General features: G+C 37.5%; 1 pseudogene; it reads left to right on the forward strand.

The window, feature by feature from the left end:
• Positions 1 to 5,842: 5,842 nt before the first annotated feature.
• Positions 5,843 to 8,144, forward strand: LOC118596161 (annotated as a pseudogene).
• The last annotated feature ends 18,712 nt before the right edge of the window (positions 8,145 to 26,856 follow it).

Genomic DNA, 26,856 nt, shown 5'->3' on the forward strand with positions numbered 1-26,856 from the left:
TCCATTGCTGACTTGACATCATGCTTACCAACATGAAGTTATAACTTTTTGTTTCTCAAACACCAGAGATCGCACGGGGATTGTAATTTTGAACTTGGTCTATTTGTGCCAAATTGCCTGAAAATAATAATTAGAGACAATTTAACATAATGAGTACAGTAGTTCCAGATAAATTACCCCTACAGAACATTAATTGTAGTCATTAAACAGAAAGAGATGAAGTAATAAGGTCACACCTATTCTAGCACTGTTTTTAGACATCATCTTTAACTTCTCTACTCTACTAATGATAGAGGAAGAATAATGTTATTTAACCAGTAAAACTGTAGCAATTGAATATTAGTTTTAATTTAGAATTCTATTTAAATTCACTAAAAAAAAACACACATTCAAATTTTGTTTCTGATAAGGTTCTTAAGGTTTCATGCTTCAGATTTTTATCATTACCGTGAGTTTTCAATCTCTTTGGTATCAAGATAATACAAGATTATACTATTCAAGTTGTTTTTCAGTTGCAGCATTTATTACTGTCTGATATAGCACATTACTATTAATTTATTGGAGTGTGTGTATGTGTGTGTGCATGCGCACATATATGTATGGGTGCAGGTGCGTAGGGAGGTCTGAGGTAGATGTCCAGTGTCCTCCTCAATCACTCTCCACTTTAGTTGCTGAGGAAAGATCTCTTACTGGGCCTGAAGCTATCAATTAGATAGGATAACTGACCAATAAGTCATAAGGCTCTTCCTATCTCTGCCTCCCTTGCCTTGGGTTTAGAGGTATGTGTCATAGCACTGGGATTGCCTGTGGACGCTGGAGATAAAACAAACACAGGTCCCTCATGCTTACACTACAAACATCCTACTGCCTGGGATAGTTCTCTAGCTCTTGGTTTGTTTTTGGCTGACATATCACTGTTCTATTAGGTGTATGAGAGCAGGGACCTTGTCCACCTCTTTCTCCAACAGAGACAGGTACACAGCACAGTTGCTCAATAGATATCACTTAATGAACATAAGAACACTACACTGGTCATTAAGCAATAGTTTATAAACTGATGGCATTGCATAACATTCAGGGTGTTTCTTTTTACCTACACTTCTGTATTGCTCATAATAAAATGGAGTAAAGGGCTTGATTTATATGGAATTCTTTGATCAAACCTGGCTAAGTGACTTCTGCATGACTTTACTCGTGGTATGATTTAAATCCTAGGTGAACCTCAGGAACAATGACACCCGCCTCCATGGCATTTGATAATCTGAATCCTTGAAAAGATCTACTAAGTTGTCCTTAGAAATTTATTTCAATTACCTTCTCTTAAGTAGAAATTGTCACTTATTTAGCCCAGCTGTACATTTATAGAGTTATCTCATTGTACACAGAATATATATTGTTCTCATCTATTGAGTTGGTATATCTCCTACAAAACAGTAGGTATCTGGAGCCCATAACATGATAACTTCTGAAAGGAAACATGCTTAATTCTACAAGAAATCATGAAGTGTGTTTCCAGTTTACTAAGTATGCAGAAGACCGATGTAGCCTAAGACAATGAAGCAGAGTAGGTAGGAAATCAAATGGACTGGGATTCAAGCTTGCTGGATGCTGTAGTAACTGCTAAGCACTTAGACATCATTTCATAACTTTGACTGAGTTAAATGGCAGTGGAGGTATTAAATAGGGTGATATGATCTGAACGATATATTTTTGAAGATCGTTCTCACAACTATGTGAAGACCTGGTTTTAAGAGAGCACAAAGTAAGTAGCCTGTTCGATACCTGCGGAAGAGGTCAGGATGAGGGAGTCCATTCATTCACACTAAAGTGTTCTTAGAGAAGATTGGGAGAAGCTGCCTGAGATGTTTTAGAAATAATGTCCTATACATATTAGTTGAGAGGAAGGAAGAAATGTGGGATAACTGCAGGGGTTTGGCTGAAGTAATTTGAGTGTATTACAGTATCATTTACAGATTGAGAAGAATAACAATGGGTTGGAATTATGTTTGAAATCAAGAGGTATTTTTGTTTTGATCTGTTTTTCCTGCCTTTAATTAAAAAACAACAACTTTTGATATGTGGAAGAGTTATATAATAATTTTCCTAAACATAATTTTTGTTTTCTGTGTAGCTTTGCACCTTTCCTAGATCTCTCTCTGTAGACCAGGCTGGCCTCAAACTCACAGAGATCTGCCTGCCTCTGCCTCCCTAGTGCTGAGATTAAAGGCGTGCGCCACCACCACCCGGCCCTAAACATAAATTTTATCATACTAAATTTTAGCTTATATCTCAACTCATCTACATTAGAGTATAACAATAAATAAATACATATTGTATATTAGTATCAAATTATATATTAATAATTTTACATATACTTATTTACATCATTAAATTATTGTATTATGTACAAATAATTTAGTTACTTTAAGATTTTATACCAAGATAGGCTAGATCAAGGTGACTGATCACTTGAAACCAAGGAATTCTATATGATTTTCCAAGCATCTAGATAATTCTGACTTTTAACTTTGTATTCTTCTTTAAAGAGTTGGAAGTCAGTTAGCAGTAAAAAAATGTTTCTACAAAGGATCAGCAGATTAAAAAATACACAATAAAGATCACAACCTTAACAACATCTGTGCCATTTTTAATCATCTAAAAGGCAAGTCATGAGTTTGGGGTTCAAAATCCACCATATCATTAACTAAACTTACCATGAAAAGACCATTAGTCAAGTTGCTTAGATAGTATCAACCTTGTGGTTTACCTAAGATAAAAATATTCAACACATTATTAGATGCAATGTAGAAAAAAGTTTCATGATTTAAAAACAAATGCTATGCATAGTGGAAATAAAAAAAGAGACAGTAGATTGATTTTTATGACTTATTTAATAGCACATTGTGAATTCAAATTGAAGCTGTTATCCACCTAGTAATGTACACACCTGGTGCTGTAATAAATCCATAGCATTTCACAGACTATGGCTGCAAAAGTTTCTCTAGTTTTCACTCACCCATTGTTAATGTTGTTTTAATATAATTTAGAGGTAATTTACATATCATCATTAAATAAAATTTTATTTTACTGAACATTGACTTTTAAGCTCTCATCGTTTTTTAATTACCTCACTGGAAAATTTCTAAAATATCTTCATCCCAAAAAAAGGAGAAGGAGGAGGTGGAAGAGGGGTGAAGAAGAATTCCACAATCCCTAGGGCTGTAAGACTCCAGCATTGTTCTTCTAGATGTGATTATGTGATTGAGCAATTCTCGTGTCTGCATGATTTAAGTTTTTAGATGTTAGAATGAATATCATAGGATGATGGGATACATAGGAAGATAGAAACTACTAATTCACATGTTTACATTAAAAAACATAAAAGAGCACAAAGATGCTAACAGTTCCTCCACTCCTGAGCATCAAAATGATGTATCACATTCTCAGACTTGTTTTAAGTTAGAATAACAACCTATACTCAAACAATGAATTTTGAAAGTTCAAACACTAAGGATTATACAGATGTGATAAATCTGCCATTTTATTTTCAAGTATTTGAATATTTTATGCACAGTATAATGACATATGCAAGAGAGTATGCCTACTATATATTATTATGGGGATAGATCACACATATTAGCATCTCTGCTGGATGTTACTACTTAACAATACGTTCTACAATATTTGCATATAATAATTCACATCTGTTTATTGCATAGTTTAAATAAATGACTTGAAAGAAGCAACATGTTTTACAAGTTTTTTCGCTTCCAAATTTTATATAGTAACAATGCTGCTACCATCCAAATCGTAGTTATTTGTTGGACTGTATCAAAGATATCAACGTGATACATTTGGCAACTTTATCTTAAACTATTTCTGGAAAAAGTTAAATTTTATACAAAGATACTCCAATGGCATTGGATTAATCATTCTTTTGGATACCTCATTAAGATGTTTGCCAAACTATTCATGTTGCCTTCTATACGCATATGATAAAAATTTATTAATTCTTATGCTAAACATTTACACTTGTCCAGATAAGCCTGACTTTCAACTCTCCTAATAAAGAAGGCATCTGTCTTTGCTTTAATTTCATGTTCAACAAATGTCTACCAACAAGAACTGAATTTCTATCACTCTATAAAGACAGAAACAAACACACAGTATGTGCTGATTAAGATCATTTGTGAGCTGAAAAACAAAACATGAGCAGGTAACCCAAGCAAGTTTATTCACCAAGGAAACTTCCAGATTCAATCTCACTCCCTGTGCATCACTCTTCAAAAATAAAACTTTAATTCACAAATTGTTAGCACATTGTTCCCTAAACATTGCATCTGCATTACCAGTGTGAGAAGACCAGGCAGAAAATATGGTAAATATTCCATCTCTTAATGGTGCATAAATCAATGTTAAAATAAAAGAGGATATCCAGTTTATAATTCCTGATTTACCGAATCTACTTCACATTCTTTATTTCTTATTAAAGGTTTGTAGGAAGATGCTAGAAAATATACTAAAGTGATACAGCACCATTGTAAGAATGGGTGTTCTTAGCTTGAAAGTAATTCAGCTGTCCTCATCACAGTAGCAACACTCTTGGAGGACATTTTCAGGAGAATCATAAAAACAATGTAGATAAGAATGGCTTATCCATACTTTGGGGTGGTAAAATGGAATTAGATCATTCACATTGAATATGTGATGATTTGAAAGGGAGACAAAAGCCATAGATCCAATGATTACTCAGCTGGGGTGATGACAATTTATTATAGGCTGCTTTATGGATTCCTGGGAGCTTTAAAGATATAAAAACAGGAAATGGAACTCAGTTGTCATAGAAGGATATATTTAAGATGGATGGCAGAGACCATTAAAGTCTGGGTTTCCTTCCTGGGAAGTGCATAAGAACTTAGTGAATAGTGTAGTAGTATTTTTATAACATCTTTACTAGCTAATTCCACTTCCCATTTTCACAATATAAAATGTTATGATTTCTCTCCTTGTTATAGGTTTTCACAACCTTGCTGGTAATTCATACAACTGAATTCTGAAGAATCTTTAGATATCCAAGTGATGCTGGTTTATAGCAATGCCCACACACCCCCACCACCATGTGTGAGTTGAAAGGTCAACAGAAGACCCTGAATTCTTTCTGGGCCAAAATGTGGGGAAGGGAGAAATGGAATGGATATTTTTAGATAATTTTAAAGGTTTAAAATGAATCAATATCATCATTCATCTTAAAATATGGTTTTAATTAAAATAGAATGATATCACTTTCCTTCCTCCCTTTCCTTCCTCCAGTCCCTCCCAGCTACCTTCCTCCAAACCCCTACTATGTTCCCCATTCCCAAGTTGATAGCCTCTTTTTCTTTTACTATAGCTACATGCATATATGTATGTATGAATATGTGTATTATGTACGTGTATATATGCACAAATATATAAATACTCGATGCTGAATCTATCATTGTTTTGTGTGTATATGTTTGAGGGCTGATCACTATGTATTGGACAAGCAATAAGGGGACTCGTTCTAGGAAAAGGCTAATTATTCTTCTTCCATCAGTCACTAATTGTTGTGTGTTTTTCTAGAGGTGGGATTCCACAAAAATTTCCCCCTTCCACACTAATATGTCCATTCAATATCATCATTCTTAATAATAGCACCCACACTCAAAGTTTCCTAAATTATAGCAGTTACTTATCTTTGAAATACTAAGTATTATTCTTAGTTTCTTTAAGAAATATCTGCTCTTGTGTCACCCCCACTTGGCGTGCAAGTCGGATGTGCTCCTTGCCCACCATGCTCTGTGCTCCCACTTGGCCTTCCCGTCAAGATGCCTGAGGAAGAGCACCATGGAGAGGAAGAGGTGGAGACCTTTGTCTTTCAGACAGAAATCGCTCAGCCCATGTCCCTCATCATCAATACTTTCTATTCCAACAAGGAAATTTTCCTCCGAGAGTTGATCTCTAAAGCTTCTGATGCCTTGGACAAAATTCGCTATGAGAGCCTGACAGACCCTTCCAAGTTGGACAGTGGTAAAGAGCTGAAAATTGACATCATCCTCAACCCTCAAGAGTGAACACTGACTTTGGTAGACACAGGCATTGGCATGACCAAGGCTGATCTCATAAATAACTTGAGAACCATTGCTAAGTCTGGCACAAATGCATTCATGGAGGTGCTCCAGGCTGGTGTAGACATCTCTATGACTGGGCAGTTTGGTGTTGGATTCTACTCTGCCTATCTCATGGCAGAGAAAGTGGTTGTGATCACAAAGCACAATGACAACAAGCAGTATGCCTGGGAGTCCTCTGCTGGCGGATCCTTCACAGTTCGTGCAGACCATGGTGAGCCCATTGGCCGGGGTACCAAAGTGATCCTTCATCTCAAAGAAGACCAGACAGAATACTTAGAGGAGAGGAGGGTCAAGGAAGTGGTGAAGAAACACTCACGGTTCATAGGCTATCCCATCACCCTCTACTTGGAGAAGGAACAAGAGAAGGAGATCAGTGATGATGAGGCAGAGGAAGAGAAGGGTGAGAAAGAGGAGGAAGATAAGGATGATGAGGAGAAGATAAGGATGAAGACCTGGGATCAGATGAGGAGGATGACAGTGGCAAAGATATGAAGAAGAAAACAAAGAAGATCAAGGAAAAGTACATCCATCATGAGGAGCTGAATAAGACTAAGCCCATTTGGACCAGGAACCCTGATGACATCACTCAAGAGGAATATGTGGAATTCTATAAGAGCCTCACCAATGATTGGGAGGACCACTTGGCAGTCAAGCACTTCTCTGTAGAAGGTCATTTGGAATTCAGAGCATTGCTCTTCATCCACAGCAAGCTCCCTTTGACCTTTTTGAGAACAACAAGAAGAAGAACATCAAACTCTATGTGCATCATGTGTTCATCATGGACAGCTGTGATGAGCTGATACCTGAGTACCTCAACTTTTCTGTGGTGTGGTTGACTCTGAGGACCTGCCCCTGAACATCTCCTGAGAAATGCTACAGCAGAGCAAGATCCTGAAAGTCATCCACAAAAACGTTGTGAAGAGGTGCCTTGAGCTCTTCTCTGAGTTGGCTGAAGACAAAGAGAACTACAAGAAATTTTATGAGGCCTTCTCCAAGAATCTAAAACTTGGAATCCATGAAGACTCCACAAACAATCGGGGCCTCTCTGAGCTTCTCTGCTATCACACCTCTCAGTCTGGAGATGAGATGACTTCCCTGTCAGAATATGTGTCTCACATGAAGGAGACACAGAAATCCATCTATTATATCACTGGTGAGAGCAAAGAGCAGGTGACCAACTCTGCCTTTGTGGAGCGTGTGCAGAAGCGGGGCTTTGAGGTGGTGTACATGATGAAGCCTATTGACAATTACTGTGTGTAGCACCTCAAGGAGTTTGATGGAAAGAGCCTGGTCTCCGTGACTAAGGAAGGCCTAGAGCTACCAGAGGATGAGGAAGAGAAGAAGAAAATGGAGGAGAGCAAGGCAAAGTTTGAAAATCTCTGCAAGCTCATGAAGGAGATCCTGGATAAGAAGGTTGAGAAGGTGACAATCTCCAACAGGCTTGTGTCTTCACCCTGCTGCATTGTAACAAGCACCTATGGCTAGACAGCCAACATGGAGCAGATCATGAAGGCCAAGGCACTTTGAGACAACTCCACAATGGGCTACATGATGGCCAAAAAGTACCTAGAGATCAACCCTGACCACCCCATCATGGAGACCCTGAGGCAGAAGGCTGAGGCAGACAAAAATGACAAGGCTGTCAAGGACCTGGTAGTTCTGCTGTTCAAAACTGCTCTCCTCTCCTCTGGCTTCTCACTTGAGGATCCCCAAACACACTCCAACCGTATCTACCACATGATCAAATTAGGTCTGGGTATTGATGAAGACGAGGTAACATCGGAGGAACCCAGTGCTGCTGTTCCTGATGAGATCCCCCCACTCGAGGGTGATGAGGATGCCTCCCACATGGAAGAAGTAGATTTGAGACCCCTGGGAAGCCCATGTCCTCTGTATTGTTTCTCTGTGACTCTCCCAGCAGCCTTGACTAGCCCTGACCTACCTGGCTCTCTGCTCATGCTAGAGGATCTCTTTTGTCCTGTCCTTGTGCCTTAAGGCAGGAAAATCCCTTCCCACAGAATAGCAGGGTTGGGTATTATGTGTTGTGGTTTTTGTTTGTTTTATTTCATTCTGAAATTAAAAGTATGCAAAATAAAGAAGATGCCGCTTTACACAAAAAAAGAAAAAAAGAAATATCCATTTATATATTGTTTTAATCCAAGGCCAAAGGGACAATATTTAATGATAAATCTGGAAATCAATTTATGTTTTGTTTTGCTTTTCATATCTGTTTAAAATATTTTTTGTCAGGTTTTTGAGAACTGTATGTATTGTATTTTGATCTTAATCACTGCCCCCTGCTCCTTCCAAATCCTCCCAGATCTTCCATTCCATACCCACTAAACCTTGTGTCTTCATTTTTTAAGCCCATCAAGTCACATTAGTACTGCCAGTACATTGTTGGGTATGTGACCATCCCCTAGAACATGTTAGTCCTACTAGAGGCCTCCACTTTAGAGAAAGCTACCTCTTCCTATCTTGGCTGCTACTAGTTATCAATACTTATTCAGGTTGGGGTGAGATTTTGGTGCCTGCTTATCTTCTTCATGCTGGCATGATGTCTGGCTTGAGGTTGCACAAGTCTTATGCATGGTCTCGAAACTACTGTGAGTTCATAGATGCAACTGCCCTATTGTGTCCAGAAAATACTTTTCCCTGGTCATCATCTAGTGCTCCTGGCTTGGACATTCTTCTTTCTATGTTCTTGAAATGGCACATACATGCTTGTGTAAGGAACTCATGAAGCAGTTAAAAATACTAAATAGTCTACAGATGTGGAGAATATCTTTAGGAGACCAGCTAGTAAACCCAGGCCAGTATAATCTCTCACATCCTTCAGAGTCCAATGACTGCTCACATGTTAATGCACATCTGCAGGCTGTTAATCATGAGTATAGTTGGAATGTGGGAGGATTTCAGTCTCCGTCTAGATCAATGCTCCTTTGTGAGGTTAATGTATTTGTTTCGAATTTAGGATCAAGGTTCATCTTGTTATTTTTATCCTTCTTATATAAGTGTGATAGTAGTCTATAAACAATAAATGTCTTAGAAATCCATAATTAAATAGTATTTCATCTACAGTCACTATAATTCAATGACAATTAACTTCCACATTTCTCTAAAAGCAAGATACAGGTATGGGAAGATTGGGTGAAGTATTCTCAGAAGGAACATCAGTAAAAGATTGGTTAGGCTGGATACAATGAGAAGTAGTTGAATTACAAGGTAGTTACAACAAAGACCTCAGTATCCATATTAGTGATGATAGCTGAGGTGGTACTCCAGGGCTGTCCTCACTTAAGAAAGTCAGCCTTCCTACTTCATCATGGAATAGTCCTATATGTAATCTGCTTCCTGCAAATTAGGAATGAATGTGAATAAATATTTCTTCAGCAAAGGCTAATTCTTGGAGAACTTAGTAAGAATCATCAATCACCAAAATGTTCCACATGCAATAATAATAATAATAACAATAATAATAATAATAATAGTGTAAGTAAATAAATAAATGATGTTAGTGTCATAGCTAAGGGTCAGGTAGTGCACTGACTGTGTCATTAATAGTAGTAGTTCTGTTTTCATCTTTCATAACCACATTTCTCCTTTAGCTGCTTAAAAGAGATTTCCCATACTTCCCTGCTGATTTTTTTCCACCTTATAAAATCATCCTTTGAGAGATACTGCATTCAAGAGACGTTGAGATCATGATGAGAGGACATGAAGAGATGACCGGCCACACTAGAGGAAGCCCATGAACTGTGAACTGGTGGATTTGGAACCGCCATGGGACTGGACTAGGCCCTCTGGATACAGAAGACAGTTGTTTGGCTTGATCTGTTTGGGGGGCACCCAGGCAGGGAGATTGGGATCTGTCTTTGGTCTATGGGCAGGCTTCTGGCCGGTGCCTGTGGTGTGATGCCTTGCACAGCCTTGGTTCAGTGGGAAGGGGCGTGGACCTGCCTAGGGTCAGTGTGCTGGGCTCTACTGTCTCCCCAAGGGAGACCTTGATTTGGGGGATTTGGGGATGCGGGGTGGCTGGGGAAGGAGGGCTCAGGGGTGGTAGGAGGGAGGTAGGGGTGTCTGTGGATAGCATGTGGACTGAGTAGAAAATTTCTTTTTTGTTTGATTGGTTTTTTGTTGTTGTTGTTGTTTTTGGGTTTTTGTTTGTTTGGATTTATTTGTTTGTTTGTTTGTTTGTTTGTTTATTCTGTGCTGAGGATCGAACCCAGGGCCTTGTGCTTGCTAGGCAAGCGCTCTACCACTGAGCTAAATCCTCAACCAGGAAGATTTCTTAATAAAGAAAAATGAGCAAGTGGCTGGGGTCTCAGACAAATGGGTTGTTTGTAAGAGCCAGAACCTGGAAACAACCTAGATGCCCTTCAATGGAAGAATGGATAAAGAAAATATGGTACATATACACAATGGAGTACTACTCAGCAGAGAAATACAATGACATCATGAGGTTTGCAGGCAAATGCATGGATCTAGAAAAAATCATCCTGAGTGAGGTAACCCAGACTCAGAAGGACAAACACGGTATGTACTCACTCATAGGAGGATGCTAGATGTGAAACAAAGATGACTAGACTGCTACACAACTCCAGGGAGACTACCTAGAAAACGGGACCCTATCAAAGACACAGGGATCACCCAATGACAGAGAAATGGGTGAGATCTACATGAACAACCTGGACGACAGTGGGAGTAATGAAGGGCAAGGTTCCAGGGAAAGACAGCTTAGGGGAGCAGGAGATCCCAGCTGGATCAAGAACAGAAAGGGAGAACAAGGAATAACAGACCATGATAAATGAAGACCACATGAGAACAGGAACAGACAGAGTGCTGGAGAGGTCCCCTTAAATCCACAATGATACATCCTCTGTAGACTGCTGGCAATGGTCGAGAGAAAGCCTGGTCTGACCTAGTCTGGTGATCAGATGGCCAAACACCCTAACGGTCATGCTGGAACTCTCATCCAATAATTGATGGAAGTGGATGCAGAGATCCTCAGCCAGGCCCCAGGTGGAGCTCCAGGAGTCCAATTGTCGAGAAAGAGGAAGTACTGTAAGAGCATAAATTGTTGAAACCAAGATTGGAGAGGCACAGGGACAAATAGCCAAACGAATGGAAGCACATGAATTATGAACCAAAGGCTGTGAAGCCCCCAGATGGATCAGGCCCTCTGGATAAGCGAGACAATTGAATAGCTTGAACTGTTTGGGAGGCACCCAGGCTGTGGGACCCAGACCTGTCCTTAGTGCATGAGCTGGCTGTTTGGAACCTTGGGTTTACACAGGGACACTTTGCTCAGCCTGGAAGGAGGGGACTGGACCTGCCTAGACTGAATCCACCAGGTTTAAATGAATCCCCAGGGGAGTCTTGGCACTGGAGGAGATGGGAATGGAGGGGAGTTGATGGGGGGAGGGGGGGGGCGGGAGCGGGGACAGGGGAACCCATGGCTGATGTGTAAAGTTAAAACACAAATATAATAAAAAAAATGAAAAAAAAGTAAAATCACCTTTTATTTTCAAGTTCACTTGTTAGAACTCTGAACAATGTATTCCTTGGCTATATTTTATAATCATTTCTTTCTACATCTCCCTTTTCTTAGAATATTACCTCCCTATAAGAAATTGTCCTTGAATTTTTTTTTTATTTCAGTCCAGGGATTTCAATTAAACTCATCTTAGGTAAGAAATACTGAGGGTTCTTGGGCCAAAATAAACACTGAATCTTAAAATATCCTGTTGAAATTATGAGACTGAGTTGTACACAGGTCTTTTTTAATTAATTCATTTAAAATTATTATTTTTATTTTATGTATATAGATATTTTACTTGCATGTAACTTTGTGTACCACTTGTGTGACTGGGGCTCATGGAAGCCCAAAGAGGATTTTGGATCCCTTCGAGTTAAGGATGGCTGTTTATGTAGGTGCTGGGAATCAAACCCCAGTCCTCTGGAATAATAGCCAGTGCTCTTAGCCACTGAGTCATTTCTCCAACCCCTGATTAGTTAAGTTTTTGGCAATACTTACTCCTGCCCCCTGACAACCCATCTTTTCCCAGAAGCATTGGCAGAAATTTTCTGGACAGAATGTCTGAATTAAGGAAGGAGGCAGATTTCTCAAACTCCCAATAGTTTCTACTCGTCACTCACTGCTTCTTAAATTGGAATCATGAGCACTTTATTTCCTGGAACTTTCCCACTGGCAAGGAAATTCTTGTGTGTGTCTCAAACATATTCACATGCATCTTATAGCATCATATAGCATCATATTTTTAAGTGAGTAATTAGATCGTGGAAAAGATTCTTTGCTTTTGGTTGTCTATAACTGACTTTCTTTTGACCCTAGTTTCTAAGTTTATTCTGTCATATTCCCATTTCTCCTCATAGTCTTCCTATCAGAATAGTTACTCTCTTAGATTTTGAATTCTGATGGCAAATTAGCATTGTTTTACTTGTTCACATTTCTAAATGTTTCTTTTACTAAATATTTTGCCAAAATGTTTCTCTCCATTATCCCAAAGAAAACATGTAAGAATGTGGTATTTTTTTAACAAGTCAATAATATCTTATTTGTAGGGTTTTTTTTTTGGGGGGGGGGGTTGAGACAGGGTTTCTTTGTGTAGCTTTGCGCCTTTCCTGGAACTCGCTTTGTAGACCAGGCTAGCCTCATACTCACAGAGATCCACCTGCCTCTGCCTCCCGAGTGCTGGGATTACAGGCGTGTGCCCCCACCACCTGGCTTTATTTGTAGTTTTAAAGAATGTCTTTTAATAACAGTACTAGTAGTATTATATGATATTGTCAATATCAGAACATTATTTCTTCTCCTAATGAGTTATTTCTAGTACAGTCTTGACACAAGAACCTCTATACCCTATGTATCTAATGTCATACCTGAGTTCCTGTTCTGATCGTCTCTATTTAATAAGCAGCCATTAAGCATTCATTATTCAGAATTGTTTTTCTTTATTTTGTTTTATATTATCTTGAATACAAAATACTTTAAATATATATAATATATTCTCAATTGTCTCTTATTTTTAAACATTTGCAGCTTTTCTAAATTATAATTTTGAAAATCAATTTTCTTTCTATGTATCTTGATAGTTTACTTTTCAATACCAAGGCAGGAAACAAATAACAATGCTAAATATTTGCTCTCAGGCTTATGACTTTCAAAACACATTTACAAAGTAGTTGATCAGCCTTCATGCACTGCACCCTCTTCTAGACACAAATACAACAGTAAGTACCACAGTTTGCAATATGCATAAAACCTCCAAGCTAGGTGAGTTAAAATAGTATGTAAGATGTAAACTGGATAGTTGCAGATGCTAAGAGACAAAACACACTGGAAAGTGATACTGTGTTAAATGATGTGATTTTATTAAGGGCAAGTTCCTTATTTTATGCTACAGCTACAAACTCCACAGACAGTAATGAAGAGAGATTTATTCTTTACAGTTCTGGACACTGAAAAATCCAAGACTAAAATGTGTGTAGAGTTTCTGTCTGCTGAGTGCCTGCTACCTGGTATTCAAGTGGCACCTTTGTAATGTATTCTTGCAGAGTTGGAGACATATATTAACTCTACTGTGTCACTTGTTATGATCAATAATCCAGTTACTTAGTTCTTCACTCTCAGGGCAGGTTATACTCCAAAGGTCTCACCTTGGCAAACATTAAGATTGGAGTTATTTCAGCTCATGAATGAGGGACAGAGACACAAATTCTATCCATAGACCTTGAATTTATCAAATGGTGACTAATGAGTGATCTGAAGAACTGGAGGAAAAGTACTGTAAACAGAGGGGACAATAATTCCAAAGGTCTCAGTTATAGACCTTATTAAGCAGGTACATGATACATACATCTGACAGAACAAACTTGGATAGAGAAAGAGGACTCCTATATGCAATAAGCTACATGAAAGGGATCCATTTTGAGATGGTTTCACAAGCGTCAAGGAAGCTGTCTGGGTTGTATGGCACATCATCTGCATGTGTCCCACTTGTACCATACCACAGAAATCAGCCCAACTTGAGACTTACACCCTGGAATTTTAGAGCTCACTGGGCTGAAACAATGAAGGTTCTCCGTTCTTGCAGAGAGCTTGGAGTCATTCAGAAAATAGGCAAAGGTGACTGTGGTGTAGATGAGCAATGTTTGTGGTTATGTTCTGACTGTACTTTGAAGGTTGATCTGAAAAGACTGATAAATTTAGGAAAGTAGAATTAAGAGCAAATGAAAATCAAGGATCAACTGAGTAGCAATTATAATAATAGAACTAAGTTTAATAAGATAGAGAAAAGTGGCAGCCGTGGTGAGAGGTAAGACAGATAGCAAAAGTTTGGATCTGGACATATTTTAATTAATAGTCTTTTTAAGAGAGGATATATTCTATTTTTAATTATATGTGGGATAGAGATGTGTATATGTGAGCATGGGTAACTGTAGAGGACAGAAAAGGGTGTCAGATCTACAACTAGAGGTTGCTGGTGGTTGTGAGCCATCTAATGTAAATGCTGAGAACTGAACTCAGATCCTCTGGAAAAGCATTAAATGTTCTTAACCAATGAGCCATCTCTGCAGTACCTCAGTTTATATTCTTTATTCAATATTCACTAGATGATGCGTTGTTGATAATCAAGTACATAGTTTTGTAACTGAACGTGAAATTCAGAGAAGTGAGGGACTAGTGGGATATGGTTTAGTATGTGAAGGTGCTTGTTGTACCAACACCAGGACCTGACTTCACATCCTCAGCACCCAAGTAAAGTCCAAGTGATAATAGCATACCAGCAACCCAGCACAGGAAGAGCAAATTAGATTGTGTGGAAACACTGTCCTGCAAATCTATTTTGCAGTGAAGCCTAGGTCTTGAATTTTCATGAATGACACTGTATCCAAAGAAATGGTGATACATACACACACACACACACACACACACACACACACACACACACACACACACGGGGGCGGGGGGAGAGAGAGAGAGAGAGAGAGAGACGGAGAGATGCATTTGTTGGGAGAATTGAAATTCAAAAAGATAAAGATTAGAGATATAAATTTGGGATATGATTTCTATAGGGCATGTGATTTTATGTGATTCAAATTATACCACCTCTGAAGTAAGTGTGAAGAATCAGCATAGCATATTAAATTAAAATTCTGAAAGGAATAATAAAAGACTAGTGATGGTTGCTGTAGAAGGGGAAGGAGTGGCCAGTTGTGCCATTGTAGACAAAAGACCACGTGGCTATGACTACCTTCAACTTATCATGAAATTTAGACTTTCAAAGATGTATGACACTTACCTACTTTATCCTTCTAAAAAATTACTTCAAAATATTTACATATGTTCCCTTGCCAATTAAGATTTTCCTTCACAATGAGTGTTTTACAAAATGGCATACTACCTTACATTTTTTTTAAAATTTCAGTTAAAATAGTTTCTTTCTAAACAATCCAATTGGTATGTGTCTTTAAAGTTTTAATTATGACACATTTTCTCACAATTTCTACAGAATAATTTATATTATTACTAATATAATAATATAATATATAATTTATATTATATTTACTATAAATAAATAAATAAATAAATAAATAAATAAATAAATAAATAAATAAGAATGTACTTTTCCATTACCACAGATTTGCTCAATAGAGTATACAAAAGTGAAGAGTGTAGTAAGCTTCAGGAACTCAGGTGCACTGCTGAATTCAGAAACCAAATTTTGGTAAATTTGCATCTAAATCAGAAAACGTGCTTCATTTCGGAATTTTGAAATTCAAGGAAGTTTCCTTTTTACAAGACAGTCCTGACTTCCACTGAACCTAATCTAGCATGACAAGAGAATCCTTTTGTGGCCAAAAAGAAAAAAAGTCCTCTTTATTTTGTTGGCCCTGTAAATGTTTAAAGATAGATGGCTATCATGTTCCTGCAAGCATTCTGTAGCCCCATCACTCTTCCCTTTTGCAGACTAAACATTCCAGTTTTTTCTAAACATTCCTTATGTGACACCATGTCTAGCCCTTTTGCTATCTCGGTTGCCCTGTGTATTAGCTCCAATTTGTCAATGTCTGTTTTTAAAGAATGGCAAACTGAAGCCAAACACAGACTCCAAAATGCTTCGGATCAGTATATACTGGAGTGCAAATTTTCACCCCAGTATTACCACAACTCAAATTGGTAAAAATGGTCTAAGATTGCCATTACTACTGGCAAGCAAGCAACTTCTTATTGAGTCTCTATTGAATCATCATGAACTCATAGAACAAGCAAGGTCCAACACAGATAATTTTTTAATTTTTAGGCAGAGGTGAAAGAATATACCTTTAAACCACTGTCACCCTTTATTATTTTATTGCATTGTTATATTTAATAACATTGTTTGTCCAACTAAAATTTGGTAAATTGAAAATATAAAAGGAACTATGAGAATATATGTGTGTGTGTATATATATGTGTGTGTGTGTGTGTGTGTGTGTGTGTGTGTGTGTGTGTGTGTATGATGTCAAACTACCTGAAAATAATCATTTTTAAATTTATAAAATCCATAGCCAATTGAGAAGCTATTGCTTAAGGAGGTCAAAAGTTTCACAAATGGTAAGATGTGAAACTTATAGCTTGGGTACAAAACCATAATTCAAGTGCAAAAGTCATTCAGATAGAGGATACAGAAATGAAGGAATATAAAAATATCCAAACTCCATGCCTTTGAATGAAAATCTCTGTATTGGTGTTTATATAAGTCCATTACATAAGTTTGAGTGCTTAAAAATAAAAAGGTAAAGAATTCTCTAATTTTACTTAGAATCATTAAATTATACATTTACAGGGGGTACATTGCAATAAAATAATGTTTTAAAAAATACCTCAGCCAAAGAAACTGGACCTACACATAAAATAATGTTATTTAAAATGAGCAACCTAGCCTGGCATAGAGGCATATGTCTTTAGTCCCAGCAAGTGGGTGGCAGAGGTAAGTGAATCTCTGTGGTTCAAGGACAGCCTGATCTACATAGTGAGTTCCATGACAGACAAAGCTACATGGTGAGACCCTGTCTGAAAAAAACAAAAGAATTAAAAATACATAAAATAAAATGAGCAATCAATCTTGAACAGATATCTTATAAAATAATACACACAAATAGCAAAACAAAAACCAAAAAGCAATCCAATCAAATGATGTCCCACTATCAGTCACCAGAAAACAGAAATTCATGGAACTATACAACACCAATGTATCCCTAAAAGAACAGCTAAAAAAGAACTAAATAAAAAATATAAACAAGCACTGACAAAACTGTAGAGAAATTGGTCTGAAGGGGGAAATGGCAAAAATGAAGGAAACTTAATTAGGGTGGAGCAGGATTTAAAAAAAAAACAGAAAAGGGAGAGAAGAGGGTGAAAGAACAAGAAAGATAACTGAAAAGTCATGAGAGATCATAGTATAACTGCCTAAAAATCCTATAGTGCACATAACTATATACATACAGTTTAAACGATTTTTTCTGCTGGATTGACAATGCTCCTCTAGGACCTATACATCATTGACAATGCTCCTCTAGGACCTATACATCATTTAACAAAAAAAAAAAAACAACACTAAGCATGTGGTGGGTATTGTGTTCCCTGAAATATTGTGTGTTCCTCGAAATAAACTTATCTGGGGTCAGAGAACAGTAAGGCCACAATATTAAACATGAGGATAGGCAGTGGTAGCACACGCCTTTAATCCTAGCATTTCAGAGACAGAAATACCTCTGGATCTCTGAGTTCAAGGCCACATTAGAAACAGCCAAGCATGGTGACACATGCCTCTAATCCTAGGGAGTAGGGGCAGAAAGAGAAAGATTATACAAGGAGTGAAGACCAGAAACTAGAAGCATTTAGCTAGTTAAGCATTTTGGCTAGTTAGGCTTTTAGGCTTTGGAGCAACACAGTTCAGCTGAGAGCCATTGGGGTGAGGTCATAGAAGCCTCCAGCCTGAGGAAACAGGATCACCTGAGGAACTAGCAAGGTGAGATAGCTGTGGCTTGTTCTGCTTCTCTGATCTTCCAGAATTCACCCCAATAACTGGCCTCAGATTTGATTTTATTAATAAGAACTTTTAAGATTCATGCTACATAAGCATGAGAAGCCATCTTTTGGGTTATTGGTCAAGGTAGTCCAAAAGAATCCCAAAACAATATGGGCTATTACTATTGCCCTCTGTTGTCCATTAAAACTGGAAAGCAAGTTCTTGTTGCTGAAGAGACCATGTACTTCCGGCACATTGTGCAGAAGCCCCCTCACTGGATCTAATCAGAATATCTCCTCATTGAGGACTAACTTTCATGGTATCAGAAGGAACTGTGTAAACCTTCAAAGGAGGGAGGTAACTAATAGCTCTACTGAAATAAAACTCCTGGGAACCACAACAATGACCAACACAAGGGTAAAGTAGTGGCATGCATACCTTGGTGTAACCCACAGCTCTCTAATTATTGTTAAGATCTGTTTGACATGAGAAAAACCTTTCCTGATACTGGAAACCTAGCCAACTACCTAAGACTAATGACATCACGGATCTTAGTGGAGAACCGACAGCTGAGGCTTTACTAAATGACCATAGTTCTCTAACTGCATTCGAAATACGTGTCTCTACACAGGCAAACGTAGTTTTCACTCCTAATCAAGGAAATTAGCTTTTATGATCGACAAAGACCATCAGAGGAAACCACAACTGATCAAAATGCAAAGTGGTGGAGCTCTTCTCCAACTGACACATCCAAAATAAAACTCTTGAACCCAAGACTCAAGGATCGCTGGGGAAGAGATGGCAGAAAGGTTGTAAACGGCAGAGAAAGTTTGATGTGACGTTGTATTTCCTGGAAATGTCATAGAAATTATACCTATGAAGTCTCACCAACATTGCTGCCTTAACATGACCTGAACAAGAACAACACCAGTAGACAAGCTAATGTGTAAACGGGGGAAACTCAGGAGTCCTAAAGAATCATGAGAGTGGGTAATAGTCTTTACCCAGGGAAGGGACAACCTATTAACTGGTTATCTAAAATACAATGGTCAGTCTTGAAAACACAAACATGAAAGTAGAGTTATATGGAGTAAATAGGTTGAATTCAAATATTTAGGAATACACACACACACACACACACACACACACACACACACACCAACAGTTGAAGAAAGTGAAGCCATTATTTGAAAGAGCTCAAATATTGGAGGGAGGAAAGAGAAGGGGTAAAATGATGTATCTTATATATGACAGAAGAATTTCTCAACCTTTTCTTTTAGCCATATCAGATGTAATTATATTACAAACTCAAAAATAAGTATGTAAAATGCAAACATCTAGAAGACATATTGGTGATGGGACTGCAACATTCCATAAACACTCCTCCTCCCCACCCCAAAAAAAAAACACTATAATTCTATGTCCATGAAGAAATCTGAACATGATATAAGACAAAGTTTTCCAAGCCTTCAGCAATTATGCTACTCATTGTTCACTTAACTGATTTAAGACACATCTATAATAAAACCTATACATAGACCTTTAGGAGAATTTGATACAGCCACCAAAACTGGAAGCAATAGAGTCATCTTTCAACACATGAATTTGTTTTAAAAAAACTATAAGACATATAGACAATAGAATGCTTTTCAAAATTATGTTAATGTTTCCATTATTTTCATTTAGGCTCTCATTCTGTTACTAAGTCCAGCCTGATCACTTTATCACCCAGGCTGCCCTCCAACTTGCTATGACCCTCCTATCTCCAGCTGTTCCAGGCAGGAACATGCCCAGCTTTACAATGCTTTAAGGATAATATTGAATGAATTTTCAAACAATGCCAACAAGGATACATTTTAATGCTTCAAATATGTTGATGTGTAAACAAATTTATCTGAAAACACTACTGTGATATTCTATTTATTAGACTTTCTAAAATACAAAACACTGAAATTGCTTGACAAATTTGAAGAGTGGAGATGATTGAATAAATGAAGCACAAAGTATTTTTAAGATCTTATAACTACTCTATATGAACCTGTGATAAAATATCCACGACTATTTGTTTTCAAATCCTGTAGAAGAATGTAACATAAAGAAGTAACTTCAGTACATGGGAGTTTTGAGTATATATAAAATCAAAAGGTATAGGTAATACAGAATGTGTTAAATTAGTCCTGTATTACAAACTGATGACAAAACCTCACTGAAACAGATTAGAAAAGGTACTGATCTGAGTCACTCTGTGCATGCTTGGAAACAGTCTATTTCCAGAGAAAAGCATACAAGAATTACACTATGGCTAACAAGGTTGCCTCACAAATTAATAGTTATGAAAACACCACACCAAACCCTACTAACCAGGAAGACTGTGTAAGAGGGTTAGAGTGCAGATTTTTACTGTTTCCACTGGATTTTCCATATAATCAAGGGAATGGCACTAAATAAATTAATATTTAATAAATTATATACAGGAGACAGTATATTCCATCATATTTAATTTTTATACAGATAGCTACATGTAGAATTATTAAAGACATCTGAATACACAGAAGATAAAAAATAAAATAATGGGAGAATGAAATAGGGATATAAGGACCAGATAAAAAATGGCTCAGTGTCTAAGGCTGGACCAACATGAACAAGCTTATGAGATATTGGGTAACAACACAAACTATGCCACAAATAATCATGAGCCTAAGATGATGTAATTAACAATTAAATCTCCTGTGTAAAATAGAATCTCAATGTTTTATGTAGCAGCTTCCCTCTGAAATAGCTGGATCATCACAAAATGCTATCCTTTAGAGGGAAACTATACATAAGATTTCCTTCTAAAAATTACAGTGTGGCCGGGCATTGGTGGCACAGGCCTTTAATCCCAGCACTTAGGAGGCAGAGCCAGTGATCTCTGTGAGTTCGAGACCAGCCTGGGCTATAGAGTGAGTTCCAGTAAAGGCTGCAAAGCCACACAGAGAAACCCTGTCTCAAAACACAAAACAAAACAAAACGATTATAGTGTAGAACATGAAAAAAGGTAAAGTTTATACTAAAGAAATCCTATAAATGTTCCCTCAGCTAGATACTTAACAACAAAATTCATATTAATAAACTTGTGCCAGGACATGATGGCAATTGAACTATTTTCTATTGTCTTTCTTCCCCAAATAAAATAGACACTCTCTGCTCTTGAGAAACCCTCATACAACCAACCAATTTGGATGATAGTCTATAAAAATTAGGTCACAAAAACTCTTCGAAGAGTCAATGTCATCAAAGACTGAAAAACTGTCACAATATAGAAATGACCACTATAGACATATATAGACAACAACTATAGAAATATGGTACTGAGGATGGATTGTAGGTCACAAATGGTTAATAAAATACTAAAATCATGAATAATGTGTAAACTCTAACAATAAGCTGTCAACATTGATTTTGTTCATCTGTTGTTGCAAAATCCGCTACTAATGTAAAACACTAAAAGGAGAAGGAACTTGGTGTATGAAATATGGAAATTCTTTGTACAAATGATTTTTTTCTGTAATTTAATGCTTTTCTAAAATGAAAATTGATTCTGAAAACTCTGTGAATATTCAGTGCAGCTTTATTCATTAATGCCCAACTGAAAACCAAGCAAATATCTTACAACTGGTAAATGGTTAAGCTGGGGCACATACATACAATGGAATGCTATTCACCAATACAAAAGTAACAATCTACTGACACACACTACAAAATGCCTGATTTCAATGAACTATCTAGGTGTAAGAACTCTCAATCAAAAGGCAAGTTGTGATAATCAGTCAGCTTACATGCTGGTCTTGAGAGGCAAGACTGCAGCAATGGAAAATAGGTCACTCATTAACAGGATTTGCAGTTAGGAAATGATTAACTACAAAGGGGCAGAAAGAAATCTTTCCCAGATGACTAAAGTATTCTGAATCTTGATCATGACAATATTTGCACAGCTTTCCATGCATGTTATAATCTCATAGAGCTGTACTTCACAATGAGAACATTTTATTGTACATAATGTCTCAGAACATTTTTTTTAAAGAATGACTATTAAGCCAGTCGTGGTGATGCATGCCTGTAGTTGTAATCTCAATCTTCAGAAGGCTGAGGAAAAATGATTGCTTTGAGTTTGGAGCCTTCCTAAGACAGTGATGTGAGTTCCAAAACATCATGGGACACAGTGTGAGACCACGTCTCAAAAATTCCAGAAGAAAGCAATGACTGTCAGATTAACAATGTAGTGTATACTTTCCAAATTAAAAAAAAAAGAAAATCAACTAGAACAGATATAACTGTCTTCATGGACCATTTTCCGAATTCAGTAAAAAGAAGCTACATTACGTGCTGTTTTAAGTTCTTAGGTCTTGTATCACAAGGTACTACATACTGCAATAGCACCTTGAAAGTTAGAAAATTATTATCTTCCCTTTCTATTTGCTAGGAGTCTAAAAATCAGATGTATGTAGAATTGATTCCTTTTTCTCAAAACTATGAAGTCTGAAACTATTCATTCTTTTCACCTAGTTCCCAGTAGTCTTGAAATTCCCTGGTTTGTACATGGACTTTTGTATGTTGTTTTTTGTTCTGTTATCTTTCCTGTACAGATCTGCCTGTATAACTAATCTTATTTTTTTAAGAAAATAAGGACAGACATATATTGGATTGAAGTCCAATTCAATGATGCCATCTTAACTACATCACACCAAAGAACTTATCCCCAAATCAGGTTACAGGCACTGGAGAAAAGAAAGGAAAATAAGGAAGAAGGTGAAACCAAGGGATAAGATACAACTCCAAAAGATGTCCTGCTAATGGTATATTGCTGCCAGCTTGTGTCTCTACTGATTAATAATTCCAGCACTTCTAAATAATACTACTAGCTGGGGGCAAAGTCTTCAACCCATAAGCCTTTAAGAGACTTCTCATACTAAAAATAAACAGTATCCTCCTCAATATCTCCTAGTGCAAAAAGCATTTAGTCTATCCTGGAGATGGTCTAAGATTTCCAAAGTCATGGCAGTTTAAACTTTGAAACTGCAAGTAGAGGAGTTTCTAGGCTACTTCTGTGTTGGATAGTTTTATGTCAGTTTGATGCAAGCTGGAGTCATCTGAGAAAAGGGAATCTCTTTGGAACAGAACACCATTACACATGCACATAAATGTGACCTCACAAAACTGAAAAGCTTTCAGGCAAAGCAGCAGCCCAATATCCAAAATATACAAATAATTAAAAAGAACTATGTCAAGAAAACAAGTAGCCCAATTAAAAAATGGCTTACAGAGAATCCTCAGAAGAGGAAACTCAAATGGCTGAGAAACAAAGAAATGTTTCACATCGTTAGCCATCAGGGAAATGAAAATCAAAATGACTTTAAAATTCCATCGTACACCTGTCAGAATGGCTAAGACCAGTAAAACATGTGACAGCTCACACTGATGGGGATGTGGAGTAAGGGGAACACTCCTCCATTGCTGGTGGAATTCCAAACTGGTACAGCTACTATGAATATCAGTGTGGCAGTTCCTCAGAAAGATGGAAATGAATGTACCTCAAGATGTGGTGATATTTATTTATTATAAAATGTGCTGATATTTTATTTGTATGTTAATAAAAAATTTTTCCTGGAGGTCAGAGGAAATGGCAAGCCATTAACACAAAAGTCAGGCAGTGGTAGCACATGGCTTTAATCCAGTCACTTAGTTTATAGGGTCTCTGTGTGTTCAAGGTCACACTAGGGAACAGAGCCAAGTGTGGTTACACACACCTTTAATCACAGTACCAACCATAGAGCCCGGGAGGTCTGTACAGACAGGCAGTAGCAAGGAAGTAAGGAGCTGGGCTAGGAGCCAATGAGAGGGCAGAAAAGCAAGGAATAAAAGCCTGGGTAGCCAGGAAGTCATGGCATTTTGGAAGCTACAGAGCTGGTGAGGTAAGGTGATTGGGCCCTCACTATTTCCCTGATCTTTAAGGCTTTCACTCCTATATTTGGCTCTGTGTTTTTTATTTAAGAAGACTGTTTAGAAATTTGGGTACATCAAGATCCATCTATACCACACTTAGACATATACCCAGGGATGGATCATGCTATGAAAAAGACACTTGTTCAACCATGTTCATTGCTGCTCTATTCCTAATAGGTAGAAACTGAAAACAACATAGATATCCACCCATATCAACAGATGGACAGATAAGGAAAATATGGCACATGTACACAATGAAATATTAAGCAACAGTTAAAAAAAGATATCATGAAATTCATAGGTAAATGGATAAAACTAGAAAGAAAAATCATCCTATGTGAGGTAACCCAGATCCCCAAACACAAATTTGGTATGCATTCATTTACATGGGGCTATTAGCTGTTAAGTCAGTAGTAATCAAGCTATACAACCCATAGAACCACAAGGGTTAGGTACAGAGTAAAGGACTTGGGGTGGTATGTGTAGGGGGGAGGGGAATAGATAGATCTCCATAGGAAATGGAACTAGAATAAATAGTTACAGATGGATGGGGGACTGAAACAGGAGGATCAAGTGGGGAAGGGGAGGGAAGAGGAGAGCGAGGGAAAGAGTACAGAGAGAGAGAGACAGGTAAAACTAAAGGCCATTTGATGGATAGTATGAAAACCTAATACAGTATATGCTTCCTAAAATATACATATATGCATATATATGTATATATGTATATATATGAATGAATGAATGAAAGAAATCTGAATAAAATTGCCAAATAATGGGGGAGACAGAGCCCTTATCTGTACATCTCTTATCACCAAATTAAGCTTCCAGTACCAGAATTTGGTTACATCTATTGAATTGTTAGCTAAGGGATCCCACAGTTATCCCCAGTCAACCCTAAACCAGGTATTACTAAAACTATAGGTGGCTCTCCTTAAACAGAAGGTAAGGCATTATTGCTGAAGACAACACTACACAGCTAATTGAAAATGGAGAAGTCAAGCGGTTGCCTACATAGAGCCTTCACACCTACATGCTAGTGTCAATGGTATAGAAGTTATTCTGCATGGTACCAATGGAAGAACATAAATACAAACCCAGCCAAATCCCTTTGTCTACAATGGTATCCTGCCTACAAGATATACTACTGCAATGGTGTCACAAAGTTTGTGAGAGTAGCCAACCAATGTCTGATTTGACTAAAGATCCACTCCATTAGATGGAACTCATACCTGAAGCTTCTTTGGTTACCAAGAACCTCAGACACGGTAGCATAAGACTTAAGGTAAAATCAAATACTATTAAAGGAATCTGGAAATAGATGATATTCTACTGTACTTATTTATCAGTGTCATACTCAGTCATCATAAGAGAAGCTTTTTTTTTTTTGCAAAAGATGAACACAAATATGGAAACTCACAGCCTTATGTCAAACAGACCTTGTAACACTCAGTTCTAAATAGAATGTCTCCATCAATTTCCTCCCCTCTGGGTTTGGAGAATCCTAAGGAAGGAGAATCAGAAAGAACATAAGAGACAGAGTGGGTAGAGGGCACCAAGGAAACAAGGCCTTCTAAATACAACAGGACCAACACACATATGAATTCACAGAGACTGAGGTAGCACCCACAGGGCCTGCACAGGGCTCTGCATCAGATGGGGTCCTAGATTTGAAAGGAATAATGGACACATGCCCACATCCCTAACTCAGAAACTATCTTCAATCAATAACCACTTGCAAATGAAAATTTAGTGTTCTTCAGGGCAGAAACAAATGATTTTTAAGGTAGACTGCATGCCCAGCATCATATGGCCAACAGAAAATGAGTTCTGTTTTGAAGCTTCCTTGTCTCATAATGTCACGTCAGGGCTTTTTCTTTTTCTTTTGTTTTTAAATGTTATGCATTTTTTAAATTTTAAACCCTACAGCTTCTTTGCATATATATTATGTGGCTTCTGGTTTTATGTTTTTATGGGATTCCTAGAAGTGCAAATGAGTGGGTTTCTGCATCTGTTTTATGTGCCTTTTCTTGGATTTTTTCTTTCTGCTGGTTGTTGTTTTGTCCTGTTTGGATATATTAGTTTTTGTATTATCTTCTTATATTTTATTATTATATTTATTATAGGTTCTTAGGAAGCTGTTTGTTTTCTAATGGGAGACAGAAAAAGAATGGATCTGAAGAGCAAGGGAGGGGAGGGGAGAAGGAACTGGGAGGAGTAGAGGGAGGGAAAACTTCAATCAGAATATATGTGAAAAATATCTATTTTCAATATAAGAAAAAAATAGAAACACTTAAAGAAAAGTCAATATCCTGAGCCATCAAGGAAATACAAATTAAAATTACTTTGAGATTTTATTTTATTTCAGTCATAATAGCCAAGACCAATTAAAGAGATGAAAAACATATTGGTAACTATGCTGAGAAAGAATAACACTTATTTATTGCTAGTAGAAGTGCAAACTGGAACAACAACTACAGAAGCCAGTGTGGAAGTTCCTCAAAAACCTGAAATTCACCTTAAGATCCAGCTGTGCTACTTGTACTGGCTAGTTTTATGTTAACTTGACACAGATGTGGTCATCAGAGAGAAGGGATCCTCAATTAAAAATATGCCTCTATAAAACTGTGTTATATGCAAGACTCTAGGGTGGTTAATTGGTGATTGATGGGGAAGGGCCCAGTCCATTG

The sequence above is a fragment of the Onychomys torridus genome, chromosome 15, assembly GCF_903995425.1.
Source record: "Onychomys torridus chromosome 15, mOncTor1.1, whole genome shotgun sequence".
NCBI lineage: Eukaryota > Metazoa > Chordata > Mammalia > Rodentia > Cricetidae > Onychomys > Onychomys torridus.